Here is a 20486-nt window from a genome sequence, read left to right on the forward strand (position 1 = left end):
AAATCAGGACATAGAGTTTATAATGTTATTTTATGGTAGTCACCCAGAGTTAACACAAGAAAATGCAGGAAATCTGTCCACAACACTAAAGACATGGAATATTTAGCCAAAGGCCTGAATCCCACAGCCATGTCCCACAGGAGTCCAGATGAAGACCCAGAGCTCATGACAATGCCATCCACAAGAAGGACTCACACCAGTCTCTTGTGGATCCACGCTGAGAAGGCCCAAAGGACAGCAGTGGAAGCTAGAAAGTCCATGCATTGGGGTGAAGGAGCTGTGCTGGTGGGATAAGGGTTCTATCCTGGAGCAGAGATTCACACTCACAACAAAGACCAGGCCTGTCCTGAAAAGCACCACAGCCTTAAGTATATCAAAACAATGTAAAACCATTCAAGAGAATGACAGCATTACAGAGTATTTAGAATCGACTAACAGAAAATGAACAATGGTTTCTGTATAATCTCCTTGTCTTTAAGAGGTTTTTGCTTATACTATCGTACATAATAAAATACGAAGTTGTACTCAAGGATTTCAAAGAAAGAGACAATATGGTAACCACTTTTAGGTTAGGATTATCTGGTGGTGAAACACTATTCTGCTTAAATGGTTATGTTTTGATCTGCGCTGTTTCGTTGTTATGCCCTCTTTTATCTCAATCTCCACTCCATTATTTACTTTTTTATCTTTATCCTTTTAATTAAAGGAAAAAAATAGCAGGATATATTATAGTAACCCACTTTGACTTTTCATTACCTTGATTTAAAGCCCTGTATTACTCTCACCATCTGTTTTTTAACTGATGTTCCCCTATTCTGTTTTGCTGGATAGTATCAGGTTCGAAAGTTTAGGCATCAGCTGTAAAGATAGTGAGATTCATTATGACGCCCATTCTTGTTGACTTTTATCTGCTTTTGAAGACCTTCAATGTCTCCAATGTTTTGGTTTTGTCGGTTTTATTCTTTACTGTTTTGTTCAATTGTATTATAACTAACGATATAGGCAATTCTATTAGAGATAGCGGGAGGCATTATGGTAACCATTGTTGATCACCTTGTATTATGTTTTTACATTATCTATTATGTCCACCCTTTTGACTTGACCGATTCTGTTCTGTTATGTCACATTTGGTTTTACTCTCTTCCAAAAAAGTAATAAGAACCGTGGGAGCAATGAAACCCAAAATGTGTAATAGTCATGGTACAAAAGAGAGGAAAAGAAAGTGCTCCAAACTATATAACTGCATGTATATTTAAGTGTATAAGATAGAAAATGATATCACAGAGTTTTATTGGATCAATGAACAGAACTGTTTGCAGTATCATTGATGGAATGTCCACTTTACAAGCTTTAATTTTGTGACTTGAACAATTATTTCTAAGATGACAATATGTAATCCATTAACTAGTGATTTCCTACTGTTCATTTTTTTTCTGTAAATCTGTATAACTTGTACCCTTTCCCTGCTTTTTTTTTCTTTTCTCCTTAAATAAAATTAAAAAAAAAAAAAAAGAAAAAGAAAAGCACCACAGCCATCCTCAGTGACAGGGAGGAATAGTTTATTTATCTCACAGTCTTACAGGCTTCAGTTCATAAAAGGCTGGCTCCAAGGCAGAGTGGCTTGGCAGCAGGGCACCCCAGAGGAGACAAAGTTCACGGTGGCAGAAGCAAGTGAGGGAGGGGAAGACACATGGTGGAGGGCAAGCCTCTCTTCCTCTGTATATTCTCCGCAGCCTACAGGGATTAGGACAGCCCAGTCACCTGAACTTAATCCCACAGTTGCACCTCCAATCCATCACATATTCCAGATTCAACCACTTCCAAAAAAACCCTATCAGCACTCCATGCTGCTTTGGCAAGACTTCTAGACACAAACCATAACACTCACCTACAGCTACCTTCCCATTCCCTGCCCGATGGGCATCCTCGTTCCTTCTGGTCTACCTCAGCCATCTCCCCCAGGAAGACTTTCCTAGAGTCTACCACGATGTGTTGAGCTGTATAGCTCTGCTTGGCCCTCCATTTATATACCACGCTGTGTGTATCTCTAGCCTATCTTTCAGAATATTGCATTTGAATGATCTCTTCCTGTGTCTGTCTTATGTATCCTTGGATTTCTTAGGTCTGACACATACACATAAAATATGTAATTATGCTAAGGGAGAAATCTTCACTTTAGCAGTTGTTAGCGCTCACTTACAAAGCTTATATCAAACAAATAGCAGGTCAAACTATTTTACTACCTTCATCCCCTTTGTGCTGCCGTGAGAGGACCCTGCGTCGAACTTATGATGAAATGTATTGGCTCCCAATTCTGAAGTTCAAATCCAGGTACTGGCATGTGGGCCACCACCTTCTCATGGTCCATTATGTTAGTTGAATGGGACAGAATAGTCCAGGTTCTTGTGTACAACGAGGAAAGAATTGCCAAACGGCCTTCCGTAGTCAGTACTGTAGTAAGTGGCCATGTTACCGAAGTTCTCAGGACAATAGTGGGATGGACAGAAGGGCAGTAGAAGCCTATAGACAGGAGCTCTCCAAGAGCCCCCCACAACTCAGGCTGCCAGTATTTAAAGAGTCAGACCCCCACTATCCTCGGTACCTCCCCATTGTGTCTCAGTATCTCTGCCTCCAGAGGCTCTCATTTTGTCTTTCACTGGCATTGAAACCAATAATCTGCCACCTCGGGCATCATGATCTCGCTGGAGTTGTGCCAGTGCATAGCTGAGCAAGAGGGAGGGAGAGACTTGTTCAGTCCCCCTGTTTACAAGGTGGAAAGCAAGAGAGTAAGAGACAAGAGTGTTCCTGCAGCGCGGCTGAACTCTCCCTACACTCACCACTGCCCCCTCTTTTTTTAAAACAAATCCACTCAGGATAACAGCATTAATTTCTTCCTGAGAGCAGAGCCCACCGTCACCTCTCAAAGGTCACCCACCTAATGACGTCACAGTAGCAATCACATTTCACCAGGAGACTTGGACAGCCAAGCATTCAAACCAAGCAACTACCAAAAAGTCAGGGTTCTAGCCAGTGTGTCCTGGAGGGCTCACGGGAATCTCAAATGGCTTGAAGTTCAGTACTCTGGGAGGCCAAGTGTAACACCTGCTGTGACTCGTTTGCCAAAATGAAATTATATAACAGAGCCTCAAGCTGAAGATTGGGGAGGACACTGGTTTGGCATTTGTCCTTTTGCTCAGGAGTCTTTTCTGTGGGAACTCTCAGCCCCACCCTGCCCTGCAAAGGTTCTTTGTAAAAGAGTCTTTTTTGTCTACCTTGTACTCTTATTTTTAAGATTAGATACACAGTGTATTAAGAATTGTTATTCTCTTAGAAATATTGATTTATTTTTTCATTAAAAAAAGCTACCCCTCGAAGCTTTCAGATCCAGGTTTAAGATACTAATTTTGTAAGACAATGTTTACTTTTTATTTCATTCCTCTCTGCTTCCATTTTGACACCTGAAAACGGGAATATGGTTTCCAGAATTTTCTATGAGTTAATATATAAAATAAAATATTTTAAGTGACTGATGGCATGAGTACTGTAATATGCTGCTACTAAGTTAGCAAATAACTATGAGAGTCAGAGTTAGCAAATAAATATGAGACACCCAGTTAAATGTGATTTTTGGGAAAACAGGTAATTTTTTGTCTCATGAAATATTTGGGACATATACACATACTAAAAATATTCTGTAATGTGAAATTCAGAGTATATTCATGCTATGGATTTAATCTGGCATCCTTGGGTTGAATAAATGAATGAACCTTACTACAAGTTTTAAGATGCAGCTTGAAAGGATTGTTTTTATCAGCTGAGTGGCGTGTGTCTAGCTGTCCACGAGGTGCTTTTTCTACTAACTGAGCACCTTGGGAGGTGGTTTCTTCACCTGTAGGCCCAGGTGAGGATTTGAGAAGCACCCTACGAATGAATCGGATTCGCAGTGGTCCAAAGAGTGAAGTTCTGGTGGTACTTCAGAGGATGGACTTTTTAGTTTCAGTGTTGCCTGATTTGCCATAGAGTGAGTGGATCATAATTTGTAGTAGGAGTCTTAGAAATGATACCTAGAATATGACCAGCATGGGTACATTGTGTATGTAATGTTATCAAACCTCTTCAGAGGGCTGGGAATGCCTTCAGTATATCTGAGAGAGACTAAAAGTGCAACAAATGCTACGGGAAACCAGTTTACTAAGGTTTTTCTACCCCGCTTAAAACTTATAGATTTCTGAAAATTTCCCTGGCTTTTAGGTTGTGAGCATTTTTAATTAAAAACTGGAAATGAAGCATGGAAAATGATCGATAATAGTAAGGGACTCTTCGTTTGAATGGTGAAAGATTCCCGACCTGTAGAAATCTAGGCCATGCTAATTAAATTGTAATGAATTTTCATACCCTTTTTAAATAGTGACCCAACTTAACCTTAAAGTTTCAGTCATCGTTAGCCTTTTTAAAAAATCTTTGTCATCTATTTAATTGTCATTACTTCTTTAATTGCAGCCCCTGGCTTACAGTTTCTTTTGGTTCTGCTTATTTTTGTTTGTTTGTTTGCTATGTCGTTAGCCCCTGGAAATTAATAGCTATAAAAGTTAGGCAATGTCACAGAATTTTAAGGCTTTATTTATAATTTTGGGAAGGTGTAGCTGCTCTTCATGTTCATTTAAAAACAATAAATGGTTACAAGAAACATGAGTTTCTTTTCCATTTCTATATATGTTTTCTAAGTGGGGTGCCATGTCACCCAAATAACATAAGATAATGATTCAAAATCATATGTAATTATTTTCATCATAATAGCATTGACTCTGTTTTAAAATTCATCAATTGATATGTAAGTTCTCACTCAGTTTTTATTTTCCTGGGTTGTGCTTCTAAAAGTAAGACTAGTAGTTGGTATTCTGCAGTGCGTCTGAAGGTTTGGAAAGTTGAATATCAAGACTTGCTTTTGAAATATTATCATTTTATTAGTGACAATATACATACTTCCTGGATATTTCCCTTGTAAAGATCCTGAAAGTGATGGGCCTCAGGTTTTCTGCTGTTTGTATAATACAATTATTTGGGTTACTTAAAACAAAATTGGGTTTTGAACCATTTATAGTTTGAGAGGTACACAAAGACTTGTTCTGAGCACAGATGAATGAAGGTACACTTGTTGGCCACATCTCCCCTGTTTTAAACCATCTTCAGCAAAACTAGGTTTATCCTTCTGATCACATGTCAGAGCCCCCACTAGCCTGGGCTCCTTCACGATTTCAGAGATAACCACCTAGACATGGATTTGTATGGGTTTTTGCAAAAGTAAACTATTTTGCCATAATCTGGTAAGAAAACAAGCTTTCTTTTCCAGTTTTACATGGGAATCCCAAATTGTATAAATTTCAAGCCTCTCAAAACCAAAGTCCACCCCTTGCTTTAATTATACCCCTTGAATTATTATTGAGGTTGAAGATTTTCTAAACGATTGTCAATAGTCACACATTGACCTAGGACCCAGTCTTTGCTCCCTGTCAGCTTTACCCTGACATGGTGAGCAGGAATTGTGGGGAGCCCCAGGCTAATAAAAGCCTAGCCCTTCATCTGGGGCTGCCTACCATCCACCTGAGGTGGACTCATCTCTCTGTTCTTTTTCCTTTATCTCCTGGCATCGCTTTTCCCAGTCTTTACATCTAGACAGACTGAAGCAGGTAGAGCTCAGCCCTGAAGTCTGCATCCTTCTAAGAATCTGAGGACGCACAGTGAAAACCACTGGATGTTATCCTATGTAGTACTTTCAGGGGAAATATTGTAATAAAGTTGTTAACTCAGTTATAAACTTCAGGTATGGTCATTGTATCTCTGGTATGGTCACTGTGCCTCACAGGCTTAACAGTTTCCTCATTGATTGTAACAGTCATTCTGAGCTGTCCGTAATAACATGCTTTGCTGACAGAGTAGTAGATTAAACAGCATTTCCTGAGTTTTCTGTAGATGGGTGAGAGACAGAAGGACAGGTAAGAGGCCGGGCAGGCTTTCCCACTTGCCAGGCCCTGCACCCTTGTCCCTCCATGATCTCACCTGATGTTACTTTGTTTCTTTTAAATGTTTACTTTTCTTGGTACATGTTTACAGTATGTAGTGATCCCATTCATCCTGGGAAAGTGGTATATGAACATAACACATTTTAATTGTTACATATAATTTTTAATGATACATACAATATTAAAATGTAGTACCGTAAGTCCTATTCATTTAGTTGTTTTATTCTGTACACCTTGTTTTTTTAAATAATTTGGAAATAATTACACATTTAAAGAGCTACAAAACTAGCTATTGTACTCAAGGATTGAAATGAAAATGATTATATATAGGACACATTAATTTACAGAATTATTTTATAATAGTCACCCAGAGTCAAACACGAAAAGTGTAGGAAGTCTGTCCACACACTAAAGACCCCAAAAAATCCTTTCAAGGCCTGGATCACATGGCAGCACCCTGTATGAGTTCAGCTGAAGATCTAAAGCCCTTGACAATGTCTCATGCAAGTCTGTTTCATAGATCCATGCTGGGAAAGCCCAAAGGTCATCGTGGAAGCTAGAAAGTCTGCACCAGTAGGATGAAGGATCTGTGCCAGCAGGCTGAGGGATCTGCACTGGAGCCAAGAAGTGATGCTCAGAAAAGAACCAGGGTTCCTCTGAAAAGTACCTCTGTCATCCTCAGTGACGAATTTGGGAGCTCTACTGACAATGAAAACAGCTGAGTTCATATCAGGAAAGAAGCGTAACACCTCCAGAAGAACCAACAGCAACAGGGGAACTGACAGCACCAACTCTTCCTCTCCAGTTCTCCTTTTTCTCTTGGTGACAACCCTCAGATGGGCCACCCACACTCAGCGCAACACTGATTCCATTCAGCTGGTATTACAAATTGACCACCTCTTATCCATCCGCCACACCAGTACAGAGAAGTCCCATGTCCTCTGTACCCCGTTTCCCTCAGTGGTTACATTTTATATACCTACAGAATATTATCCAAACCAGGAAATCCAAAACTGGGATTCTGGGGAGGGAAATGGCAGGATGTGATCACAACATCTTTTCATGAGAAGCAGAAGTAATAGGCACTTACCTGTACACAGGGCTGCCCTGAGTTATAATTCTCTGCTTCTTAAATTGCTACGCATTAATGAAGCTCAAGCCGCTAGCACTGCAGGATGTGTGTGTCAGCTCCCTTCCATTTTATTTTATGTGCACATTCGTGTAGATGCCACTCATCTAACCCCACATTAACTTCCTGGTTTTGGAAAACTTAGAACAAGAGGCAGATTCGAAGCACACAACCTCCACCACCAGGGAACTGGCCGGCTGCCTCTAGCGTGTGACTCAGGGAACTCCTAGCCTCACAGGATGCCAGTAGGATGCTAGGAAAATGGTGTTGGTGTTCTGTTTTCCTAGGGTAAAATTCAGTGGGGAAACACCAGGATGTGATCTTCTCAAGTACAAAACTCATGAAAACATTGCTAGGCTGGTGTGCAGGGTCAGACCGGAAGTCTGTTTTCATGCGTACTGTTCTGTGGAACTCACTCTAAGAATATTATTGCAGCCACCAACCATGGATCAGACTGCTGTCATGAAGCTTAGCAAGAAAATTCCTTTTCACACAGTAATGTAAATCCTGGGGATTTAAGGTGTAAAATATCTACTCTAATTACTCCAGGCTTGGTTAATGGAACCTACAGATCTTTTGTTTTGTTTTGTTTTGTTTTCTGGAAAGTCCCAGGTCTTTCTTATGAATCTACATTGTTCTGTCTTTGAAAATGATGTCTCTGCTATGAATTTCAAAAGCTTATTTTGAAGCCTTCCTTGTGTTACTCTTTCCCTGAGGGTGGTACATGGGAGAAGCTGTCTTCGCAGCCTCCACTGTAGAGAAAAAGATAATAGAAGCAAGTAACGTCTGAGAATAACAGCCTTGTAATATCATGAAATATTACTGTGTTACATCTGTTTAGAGTTTTGTCTGTACAAACTAGAAATCATGCTTTTTAGGGAATAAAGCAAGCAAGAAAGTTACTTGTGTCGTTATAAATATCTTATTTGTCACGCCTCCGTGTGAAGCTGTATATTCACAAGTAATTGAGTTTGGAATAATTTTCAGGAGTTTCTTCAAGAATCATCATTAGGTTCTACTTGTTAGTCTAGTTTTAGTTTCCAGTTACCCAGAACTTGGAAATACGGCAAAGGAAGTCTCATGGACCAGTAGTTAACAAGACCACCCACGACTGTGTACTTACATAGTTTGTTGACTCGATAAGTATTGTGAAAAAAAGCCTAGATTCCATGACATCATGTGTTAACGTGTAGATTTTTGTTCCATACAGTTCACATGGTTTCATTCCACAAAACAGGATTATCTTCCCTCTGAGACATTGCCCAGTGTTTCTGCTTGACTCAGAAACTTTATTCCAAACCCCGTCTCACTGCCTTTAAATGCTTCCCATGGCCATCCTCCTGGTCCTCTCACTGAAGAGGATTTCTACATTTGTTCATGCTGTGTTCATGAAGCAAGTTCTGAAATTTGGGGAAATGAAGCTATGGTCTGAGTATTCACACAGTCTTTCCGACAGCATCTTTGTCTCCCGCTACATACACATGCAGATCAGAGTGTTGCTGGCCAAACGTGGTACAGGGGAGGCACTCGGATAACCTGAAATGCAGTCTCCCCGCCTCTCAAGGCTGTATTCTGTTTTAAAAATGGATTGGTGCACGCTCGCGTTACATAATGACTACCTTCACAGAGGGTACTTGGCCCATGTACCTGACACAGTCTAATTCTTTCTTATATCCTCTTGTCCAACCCTCCTACTGCTCTTGGACCCTTTCTCACTTGCAGAAGATGCTTTTTCTTTTATCTATCTTTTGTTTTGCTCTTTGTTTGTACTTTGAGTTTCTCTGGTGAGAAACCATGTGGCACTTAAGCTCATGTCTCTGCTTTATTTCACTTTACATGTTTTCTAGGTACATCCATTTCTTACCAATGACTCAGGTTTATCATTCTCTACAGCAGAGTAATATTCCATCATGTATAAATCTCATATTTTTCTTCTCCATTCATCTGTGGATGGACATACAGTCTGCTTCCATGGTTCAGCTGTTACAAACTGTGATATGGCAAACATGGGTGTGCATGGACTGCTGGCTTCTCTTTCCAGGAGTTTGGATCAAAGTTCCACTACTGAGACTTCTCAGTTCTTCAGTATTCTCACTGCTTCTTCTCTTAACACTGCATGTTTTTTTATGATGAAAGCTGAACCCGTGGACTTCTGAGAGTATGCAGCTTGCAGAACTGCTGTTGGCTTTCTTTATATCATGAAAATGGTACTGTGAAAAACCTAAATTGGCAACAGAAAATCCACTCATTACAATTAGCTTATTATTTAATTTCAGAAGCTAAATATTCAATAAAAATACTTAAAAGTCATTGAGCTGGGCTACTCATCATAAGGAAAAGAGTTGCACATTTTAGTGGTCACTTCTGCTTGGTAAGAAAGTCGTGACTTATCAGGCATAGATAGATGATAGATAGATAGATAGATAGATAGATAGATAGATAGATAGACAGATAGACAGACAATTTCGAGGGTGGAGAGAGAGAAGGAGATAGAGACACAGACAGAGATAGAAAGAAAGCCATGAATCATTCATATACCTATCCACATGTATACATGAAGGCTATAAGCTTTCAGTAAATTTTTCCATGAAACTTACAAGTTTTAAGGAACTCAATATTAATAACTCCTCATGGCTATACCAGCTAGATTCTCACTAAGGAAAAAAATGAAATAGTTTGTATTTTAAGTCCATTTTATGCCGTATTTCTACTGTACAGTGTTAGTGTAAATGCAAGAAAAAATTAAGAAAGGAAAGTGATCTAATAGACCTTAGGCGAGAAAACAAAATTTCATTTAGATTTATAATATGCAATTATGCATTACTATGCAGTTATATTGTGTATAAAAATTATTAGAACCATTCATAGAGTTGATAGAGGAAATAGTGATATTATTTGAATATCTACCGAGTATTTTCCTTGACACATTCTTTTCAAGCCTACAGCAACCTGAAACAGTGAATGTTTTTCTGAAGCTGAGAGATGGGAGCCTAGATAGAGCGACTTCCTGCATTGTGCAGCCTTGGTGTGTACAGAGGGCATTTGATGCAGGTCTGTTTGACTCCAAGGCAGGAATCTCTCCATTTAAGCACAAGAAAATAGCCCTGAGCAGAAGGTCCACAGTGTAACAGAATCCTTTACATTTCTGTCATAAGACAAATAATTTCCACATACTTTTGAGTAAGAGCTTCTATCTCCCATGAATATTTTTAAAATTGCAACTCTTTGGAAGTCTCAAGTAAAAGAATACTCTTTCTTTGACATCTTGTGTAATTTTATACTTTGTATGCACCTAAATTATCCTGGGAAGGATTTTGGACATGGAATGTCCCCTAGTCTGGTCAAAATAAATCACTTTTCATTAATAAAATAGTCTTCCCGTATCCATGGAGGGCATATGTTTCTATACCCACAATGGGTCTGAAACCATAGATTTAATCAAACCCTGTGTGTCTGTGTTTTAGAAAATACAGTATACCCTGTACATAGTATTTGATTAAATCTATAGATATATGTAATGTTTAATTTTTGTATTGCCCACAGGTAATACTAAATAATAATGATCAGGACAATTGTAGTAATTACACTGTAGTAAAAGATACTTAAAATGTATCAATCATTTATTTGTGGATATTTCTCCATGTAACATCTTGAGAGTTCAGTTGGCCTTGGAAAAATGAAACTTTAGAAGATGAAGCTACATATGAGGAGACTGCTGTTTTTACATAGACGATGAGAACCTCTTCTTCCCCAGTAGGTTTCATTCACTTCTTCCTTCCCCAAGGCAACCCTCTGGGCACTGTCCTAGGTGCTGAGTATAACATGGTAGACAAAATCCAGATGGTCTCTGCCTCTGAGGATCTATCTCATCATTACACGGCGCTCAGTGAAGTTCATGTAGCTGTTCATTCATTTTTCAATTGTTTATTGAACATTTAATACATGCTAGGAAATGTTTTCAGAAATGAACAAAAGTTCTGGCTCTTCTGGATCATGCATTTCAATGCAATTCAATGAGAAATATTTCTAAGCAACTGAGGATTAAGAAATAAATTTGGAAAATTATATGACTTTTTAAAGACAGAATCTTGCTATGTAGCTCACGGTGGTGTTGAACTCACGGCAGTCCTCCTGCCTCAGCCTCTCATGCTGGGATTATAGATGTACCTCACTACAACCAGAAGTGATAAGCACTATGGCAACCAAAAGAAAATGAAAAATTTTATATGTTGAGCAATTTGGAAGGTCCGGGTATTGGGGGAAGGGGTTGTACTTTGAAATATGATGCCTCAGTGACAGTGCAGGACAGGAAAGGCAATGAGCCACTTGTTTCACTGGTTTTGGTTTTCGTGGTGGTAGAGATGGAATTCAAGGCCTCCTGCAGGTTTAGCAAATACTCTACTACTGAGCTACACCCTGCCCCTGAGTTATGTGGACATTTGTGATAAGGACATGCCAGACAAAGGGGACAGATGTTGCCTGGCTTCTAAGTGAGAATGTGCCTGTCTCTATTGAAGGAACACTACAGTGGAACTGAGCCAAAAAGAACAGTAGCAAGATCTGTGTCCTGAAGGTCATAAGAAACCAGACCTCATGGTGCAGATGACTCATTTAGTCTAAGGAACCCTGAAGGTTCAGGAGCAGAGGGAAGGGTGAATCAAGTTCCACCCACCTGCACTGGAGGTCGTGGCCATCCATATCCTGAATCCCATGGACCCTTTGAGAGAAGTTACCAGGAGATGCAGGATAAATGAGCTGCATTTTTATCCTGTGTCCAGATGTCACTCTTCCTGTAGGCTCCTGGCATCTTCTGCTGCTCCACTTGCAAGGAAACATTGACTTTTGGGTTTAGAGTCCCTCCTTTGTGTCCAGTGGACTTAGAATTATGTAGACTACAACTTAAACACTATACCTCTCATGAATCTATGGTGGGAAGGTTCTCTGCTTTAGTGACAAGTCTAGTACACTTGCCCAATTTGGGCTGAAGCCACCATAACATAAAAATATAAAACTTTATCATAAATTAAAACAGTGGATATGATACTCTGAGGAAATTAGGTAATTGCTTCATATTAGTAACTTAACAAAAATCCTAGTTCTTTCTTAAACCAAGTAAACACATTTAATTTGTCTTTAGCTCTATATGCTACATAAAATTAAGTGTGAACCTGTCCTTTCAAAGTTCATAAAAGAAATTCTAGGATATTTCAAAGGATCTGAGACATAAGAGAGCTGACATGCTACCAAAAAGAAAAGCAACTATAAATATGCTTCATTTAAATTCCAAGGAGCTAATCGGAGACTACTGTTAAGTTCAGTGATAATAAACTTGTTTTAATAAGACATTACTGTTTAGTTACAATTGACATTTAAGACAAGTATGTTTAGATTAAATCCAGCACAAGGGAAATGAGCCAAATTCAAGATATGGCTATTTTAGACCACCCTCTGTAGATAATCTGCTATCTAATCACTTCCTATTTCTGTTAATATTATTTTAGTGTTAAGATGTTGTAAGAGCCAAGAAGGGCTAGCAGTCAATTTAGTCAAAGACCAGAACAGAGCACATCTTCTTTGAAAGCATCTTGGTAGAAATTGGGAGTGGAATGTCTCCCTCTGATAATTTTAGTTTACAGTGATGTGGATTCAATGGTTGTTCATGTTTCTCTCAAAGCAGCAGTTGCATAGTGGCATTTTTTTGAGAAAGACAGAGAAAATTTTGAAAGTCATTCAGGGCAGAAGAGGGTAGAAATGCATGGGTAAGTTTTGTTTAGGAGCAAAAGAGCCAGGCCTGCTGCTCTTGGCATTTGTAAGCTGCTCCTGTGGAATGATGTTGGCAGGCTGTGGATGAAGAGGATCGTTGTCTGGTGGGGTGTAAGCCTGTTCCAGGTTGTTGTCATATTATGTTCCCTTACATTGGACACCAGGTGGGAGATGGGTTTGAATGTGGCTCCAGGGAGTCCCAGGCACCTCAGTCCCCAACTTGGTTCATTCTTAACTCCTATGGCAGGTTACTGTAGACTAGGAGACTTGTAAACAACAGGAGTTTATTTCTCACGGTTTTGGATGCTGGGAGTCCTGGATCAAAGTGCCGTAAGATCTGCTCTCTGCCCCTCGCAGACAGCCACCTACTCGCCCTATGATTCTCATCCTAACAGAAGGGGTGAGGGAGGAAGCTGTCTGTGATCTCTTTTATATGAGCATGGATCTCATTCATGTGAGCCTCTCCTTCATGACCAATCACCTCCCACAGACCTAGCTCTTAATATATCATCTGGGAATTAGGGTTTCAGATATTAATGTAGGGGTTACTCACATTCATATATAATGTGACATTAGGGCATTGGGTAGGGATGCCATAGACGGTATTGAGACTATTCTCAGCAATCTTCAAATCCTTGCATTTTATCCAGGTGCATATTGCCGTTACACTTGTCATGCCAACCCCAGCCTCATCTTCCACCCATGGCTTCTTGGATTTCCTGTGCTCTCGGAACTCTGCCTGGCCTCCTTGTGGAGTTCTCTCACTCTTGATTAGACATTTAAAATGCTAGTCCTCCTTGGAGAGGCTCTCTGGACCCCCCTTTTTTTTTCATGACACATTGTCTAGTGTATGGTGAGAGTTTTTCCTACTTGAAAAATTATTTGAAAATTGTTCTCTTTATACTGATTTATATTTTAACTATTAATAATACCTGACTATTCTGATGAGCTCTGTTTGTAAGAATGATTTTCACTAACTGACTATTAAGTACGTTACAGAATGAATTGTTTGTTTTTAAAACTAATAGGCCCTAGTAACCATGTAATTGTATTTCCAGCATGCCCATGCATCATAATATTCTTTTATTTTTCTCTGTTGTTCCTTTACCATTATTTCCTCGGTTTTTCAAAAATATTATTTTCCATCTTAACATGAATTTGAAAAGGTTTTTAATTATTGCAGTGCCCACTCAGGCATCTGGGCAGTGAGCTTCCCCAATTTTCACCCAATTTTGTTTTGAGTCATCTTTTTAGTATTTTATTGGTAGGAATTCTGTGCATATTATAAAGATTAACACTTCAAACATATGTAACTTGCTAATTTCTGTGATCTTTTGATAGCATTTTTTATTCTTGGGCTGTGTATCATACAGAGGTCTTAAATTTGATGTATTCACCTTTATCGACCACTTTATGACTTCTGCTCTTTTGAGTTCCTCTGGAAAAGCATTTTCTTTCCCAACATGCAGATGATAGCCTCATATAATTTATTTCAAAGACTGTGAAACTTTGTTCTTCTTGCTTAGCTTGTTAATCCACCTAGAGTTTAATGTAGGAAGATAATGTAGGGATACATATCCCTAGAATCTGATCATTTTCCTTATAAAAACCAGTTTTCCCAATACTTCATGTTAACTAGGCCTTTTTTTCCTCATTTATTTCTAACATTTCCCTCGTTTTATTCTAAACTTGTGTGTGTGCCTAATTAATTTATTGGTTCATTTTAATGAGCAAGTGAGATGAATATTCCTTTCAAACAACAACCAAAGGGTGTTTTGTTGTGGATGTTAATTTTCCTTTATTTACTAGCAGAATAATAATACAAGCTATTTAAATGTGGGCCACACTGAATTTAATAGTCTACTTAATAAGATTATTTATCTTCTTCTTTCTCCTCCTCCCCTTTTTTCTCTTGTCTTTCTCTATCTCGTCTCCCCCCCCCCCCCACTTCATCGGTTTACCCAGCATCCAAGTAGGTCCAAGTCTTCCACACTGGGAAGGAGTGACACAAATTGTCTTACCCCAGACAGGTGACTGCTGACCAAAAGCATAGGTGACCTGCATTTCCTGCAATTTTAACAGTGTCTTTTAATTTCAAATTTTATTGTATGAATCTGGCTACAAAGCAATGGTGCATTTTCCAGAGAGAAGGATAAAACTTCTGCAGATTATCTTGTGTCTCCAAAAACTTCTCTTGTGTATTTTTGTAAACTATTTTACAGTAAAATGGGACATGACTCGAGATACAACAATGTTGATATTTCCCCAAGTCCGACCCTTCCTGTATGAAGGAATGTCCCAGTATAAATATCCCTAAGGCCTCTGCCAGGGTAGGGAATGTTAAAATATACCGTAGCTTGTTTTTCCTGCATGATTTTTACCATCTCCTTGCTTTACCTTTTCTACCATGTGCCAATGTCATAGCCGTTAGTTACTCACCCTCTGTAGTGAGTGGTGATGCACATCCGTAAATGACCTTCCTCTGCATTGCTCTCCAAGTTCACTTCAGCTTCAATCTGTATAAAACTTCATCACCAGTTATCAAACGTTTCTGAATCTGGTGAACAATATGATATTGAGTGTTCCCAACTATGAATCTGGTTGAAAATTACCATTTAAAAATATGTGACTCAGTAATATTTTGTAATTCTTAGCCATATTTTCTAATCAGGGAAGATATGTAGCAGTGTTCTTTGTATCTAGCGACATGGTATTAAGTATCCTCTTAATTCCAAAAGCTTGTCTGTGGAGATGGTAAGAGGGAGGGAGAAAGAAGGAAAGATGCTTCAGATGTGTTATGTACATGTAACAATTCCCCGAGGCATTTGTAATTATTATGTATCACAAACATACAGTAATACAAAGAAACAAAAAACAATTCCTCCTTAGGTTAGGAAAAAACTCACCTACTGATTTTTTTATTTTTATGTAAAATAATGAAACTTACTAATTATTGAAACTCTCAAACCCTTACTAATAATTTCCTTTTTTCCTGTTATTGTTTGTTTTACTGGTTTGCTTGTTGGTTTTGTACTGATTAGAACTTTGAATGCAATTTTCTATAAATACAAAGGATAATGAGAATTCTTTTTCTTGATTAGCAGAAATGCTATAATTGTCACCATTAAACTTGACATTGCTATGGTTATGAATAAATCTGTGGTTAGAGTATCTTCCTCTATTTAAAATTTACTAAGTTTCTAATATAAATGTGTATTGAGTTTGGTTTAGTCTTTCACCAGCATCCAGAATTATACTCACATATTTTCCTCCTTTAACTTGATAATATGGCAAATCTCAATGGCACATTTTAAGATGCTGAATCATTCTTGCATTTCTGGAGTAGATTCTTAAGTCATGATTTTATGTTAAAGTTTTACCTATTGTTTAAACAATCATTAATTTTTAAAAACCAATATTCTGGGTTCTCTTGTAGTTGTACCCACAATACATTATCATTCTTTGATTTATCAACTTTCCCAATTTTTCCATCTAGCAAAATATTCTCCCTTTTCTCCTGTTCCTCCTATCTTGCCCACCCCTATTTAATATTCATGATTTGGCTTAGAAATCACATCCAAGACCATCGCTACCTGAAGGAACTAAGTGTTCTCCATCCTTTTACTTTTGTAGTAACACACACACACACACACACACACACACACTACAGTGGACCCTCGAAATTTACAGTGCATCTGTACAGTGCACATTCCTAGAGCACCTGTAAATTGTGAAGCACTTGCGAATTGTGAAAAAACCACAAATTTCAGATCTGATCAGGAAAATGCCTACAAATGCCTGTTATGCTACTGAAGCATAAATTTTTAGTTACCAAAATAAATTTTATAGTTTAGCTTTCTCCTGGAATTTCTTAAACTTTGTCTGGCATTTAGGTTCATTGCTAGAAGCCTTAGGAGGTGCAGGACATTTTGGTGGCATCTTAGAGATTTTAGCTCTTTAAGGGGAACAAAACTGAGACCACTCTAGAGAGCTACATGAGATGCATCAGGCTGTATGATGCAGGGATGCTGGTGCATCTTCCTTAGATGGGTTATAGGGCAGCAGCCAATCAGCAGAAAGGAGAACTGAATAACACTCTTGGATTGGCTACTTGCAAACCAACCTCCTGCCAAAGAAACAATTGTAAAAGACATTTGAAGTTTCCTTGAAATTACAGACTGCTATTTTGCAAGGTATACTATGCATATACATGGCAAGCTATACTTCAAACAAGGTCTATTTATTTTTTTCAGATCTCATGAGGATATAGAGACGTGTACAAAATTTGTGTGTGCACACATGCATACACACTTTTATGGATTAACATGCTTGTGTGTTATTTACACATGTAGAGTTATAAACAGTAGCAATTATTAAAAATATTTAGGGATCAGAGCTGATCCTGTGTTTTTTAGTTCCTAACTAGCTTCCAGATGGACCTTAAAATAAGTACAAAGCATTTTTATAAACATCCCTTATTAAAGTTTTTTTGAGGATGCAAGTTCTTATTTGGGACAAGGAAGTGTGTAATCCTCAAAAGAATCAAGTATATGAGAAACATTTTCATAGGACTGATGTTAACCCATGTTTTCTCAACTGCATTTGTTAAAATAGCTATCCTTTAAAGTATCCTATCAAATATGACTCAGTACTTAAATAAATTTGAGAAATTCTGCATGTGCTACTGTCGTGATAGCATTAGCGTATTAAAACAGAGATGCAGTAAGAAGTCATATCTCGAAACCTAATGGATATAGAATAGACCTTTTGTGTGAGACAGAACTGCTGTCACCATCTCAAGGAACTGGAGCTTCCCATGTGGCTGTGCTGTAGCAACAGAACTTACTAAGTGGAAGTTGAGATGTGGTGGAGAAAGCAGGATACTTGTAGTGTAGACAGGCAGCGTGGCTTCAGGAAATCAAGCATAAAGTTTGAGTACCCTAATGAGTACAGACTCATTGAGTGTATATCGTTTCCTTAAAAAATTTCATTTTATAAAGGGATTCTTTCATTGAAATAAGTAAGGAAATATATTAGTTTCTTTAAATTGTACTACATTTTACTGCTTTCCACTATTAACAAACATTTATCTTTTCTACAATCATAAGATCATGAGGTGTGATAAAAATATGTTTACATTTTTAAAAATGTAAATGTGTCTTTTTCACTAAAAGACACAGTGCCTTTAATCTCCCTCAGAACCCTCCTTCTCATTTCCAATACACTTACCGATCATTCTCTTTACTTTCTGAGGCAGTCTGGAAATCCTTTTTCATGTCTTTAATGAAGTGTGATCAAAAATAAAGTCAAGGCTGGTTTCTGTGCCACCCAACCAAAAGGCAGGCTGGTAAAATCATTAAGATTTGTCCTTCTCTGCCTTATTCACTGGATCTGGCAAAGTGCAATTTATGACATTCTCAAAGTCACAGTGACCTTGAAAGTTAACATTTGGAGTCCATTGAGGGTGCCAAGTCTGCTGTAACAGAGCAATTACAGATAGTCAGGAATGAGGACTTCCAGAAAAGCCCCCAAAAGTGGCAAGACCCATGAGACAAGAGTATTCAAAGCTGAGACAAGGGAGAGTATTCTGAGGGGGATTCATTGCAATGTCCTTTACTGAAATAGATGCTTGAAAGTTCAATATTCACTGTACATTTCAATCACACCTCATCTATGCAAAGATGTAAATCTAAATCTATGTGCAAAGGCTGAACATATATGCAAATATAAGATTATATTTTGGAATACCTTTATATAAACCTTACTTTGTAGATGACTCTTTATATAATTTTCAGGAAATGGCTGTATTATTCACTTCTTCGAATTTCCTGCTTATGTATAATGTTAAATATTATTTAAAATGATATAAGCATTTGCTTTTTTATAATATATTCATCTCTTCTTTAACAGATACAATATAAAAAGTTACTTATTTTTTCTCTTTCTTAATTACCCTTTCTTCATAACACTTTTCGCTACAGTTTGTACGTGTTATTTTCTTGGTATTGTCTGAATGTGTTTCTGTCCTTTCCTTAGTGGGATGAAAACTTTCTAAGGTTAGGGACATTGTCTCTTTTGTTTTCAGCTGTGCCCTGCTATGTAGTAAAATATCAATAAATATTTGAATTAATGAAATAATGCAAATCGCTCCTGTATTGTTGATTGGTCATAAAGAAGAGTCCATACTTTAAGAATGCAAACAACATTAGTGTGCAAAAGAAAAATGTCTTTAAATTACTCCCCTCAAATTGCTGCATCTGGTTTAAAAAAAGAGAATTTTAATGTTGTAGAATTTCTTAGAGTTCCAAAAATGTTACAAACTTCTGAATAACCAATGTGATTTCAATGTCATTTTTTATCTAAGTTTTAAAACTTTAATATTAACTTAAATCCCAAGATACCAGATACAGAATTTTCAATGGAGTAATTACACTAGGAGTGGCAAAGATCAGTCTCCACTGCTGTGGAGAAATGCCATCTGTATAAAAAACATACAGACAAACAAAACTTTCAATCCTTTGGCAAATCTCCTTTTGCCCATAATAGGGTACAGACCCTTACCCATGTGGAAATTTAGCCCTGGAAGAGGAACAACCTAAGGTGAAAAATTAGGATTTCTGCTGTTCTAACAGGAGATGAAAAAGCAATTGCCAATAGAAGCTTTTAATTGCATACAGATTGGCTTTTCATTTTGCTGCAGTCATTTCTATTCAAGTGTTAGGGAAGAGGAAGTATTACCTCCACGCTTACACCCGAGATCTGCTTCCACTTAGCAGGCCAAGGAAGTTTCGCCTTCATTCCAGAGCTGCCACCCTTGTAAATCCACTGTGAGATGAGTTGGGTGTAGTGGCTCCAAATAGCAGCGGTAACTGCCGTCTGCTTCACGCTGGCTCACTCACATGGCAGCTCTTGGCACTGCTGCGACAGCTCTCCAGGCCCTTTTCCAATCCTCCCATGGAGCAAGGAGAGAAGAGAAGGTGCCCTGGAACAGAGTTGGGAGCCCCGTGTGCACTGCAGTTGATCTAATGAAGCAAAATGATCAGGGCTTAGGACCCTCCAGGGTCTCCTCCCTTTTGCACAACATCTCTCAGACCCCAAGGGAGGATGCAGGGTGGGGGGTGAGAGAACCCCCAGCCCTGTGTAGGGGTCTGCATCAGGAGGCACAGAGAAGTCCTCAAGGGGAAGAAATCCAAGCCAGTGAGCTGGAGAGGGACCAAGGCTTCGGCAGAGTCAATGGCAATTATTTCTGTAAAAATATAGACCTTAGTCACTCACAGACTGATCCTTCCAAGAAAGAAAATAGCTGAGTTATGAGCATAAAAAAACTCACGTAGCCAAGGCTTCTGCAGGAAATGGCTTTTCCTTAAGCCACGTCAGCCTCAGAATCCATCCTGCCTTTGCCCACCGTACCCCTGAACCCCAGCTTCACCGTCACTCTCTGTACTGTGTTCAGACACTAAATCATGCTCCAGACATGGCCACTTCCTGCTTTGTCTTCTACCTTACACAATTTGGTGTCTAATTATGTTGATACTCTTATTTATTTGCTGTGTAATGATGGCTCCTTCTGAGAA

General features: G+C 38.6%; 1 protein-coding gene and 1 long non-coding RNA gene across 2 annotated transcripts in view; one reads left to right on the plus strand and one right to left on the minus strand.

Annotated features, from left to right (window-relative positions):
- Window positions 1-20486, plus strand: part of Fbxl7 (F-box and leucine rich repeat protein 7) — a 379539-nt gene that overhangs the window by 284847 nt on the left and 74206 nt on the right. The gene's annotated exons all lie outside the window — the stretch shown is intronic.
- On the minus strand, window positions 8896-18381 carry LOC134478059 (uncharacterized). The gene is made up of 3 exons (XR_010050408.1): window positions 18142-18381; window positions 15352-15469; window positions 8896-9370 (listed from the first exon to the last, which is right to left on the minus strand). It is a non-coding gene; the product is annotated as an uncharacterized LOC134478059 (long non-coding RNA).

Source organism: Cavia porcellus, unplaced genomic scaffold (genome assembly GCF_034190915.1).
Source record: "Cavia porcellus strain 051 isolate PalLab524CR breed Dunkin Hartley unplaced genomic scaffold, mCavPor4.1 scaffold_11, whole genome shotgun sequence".
NCBI classification, from domain to species: domain Eukaryota; kingdom Metazoa; phylum Chordata; class Mammalia; order Rodentia; family Caviidae; genus Cavia; species Cavia porcellus.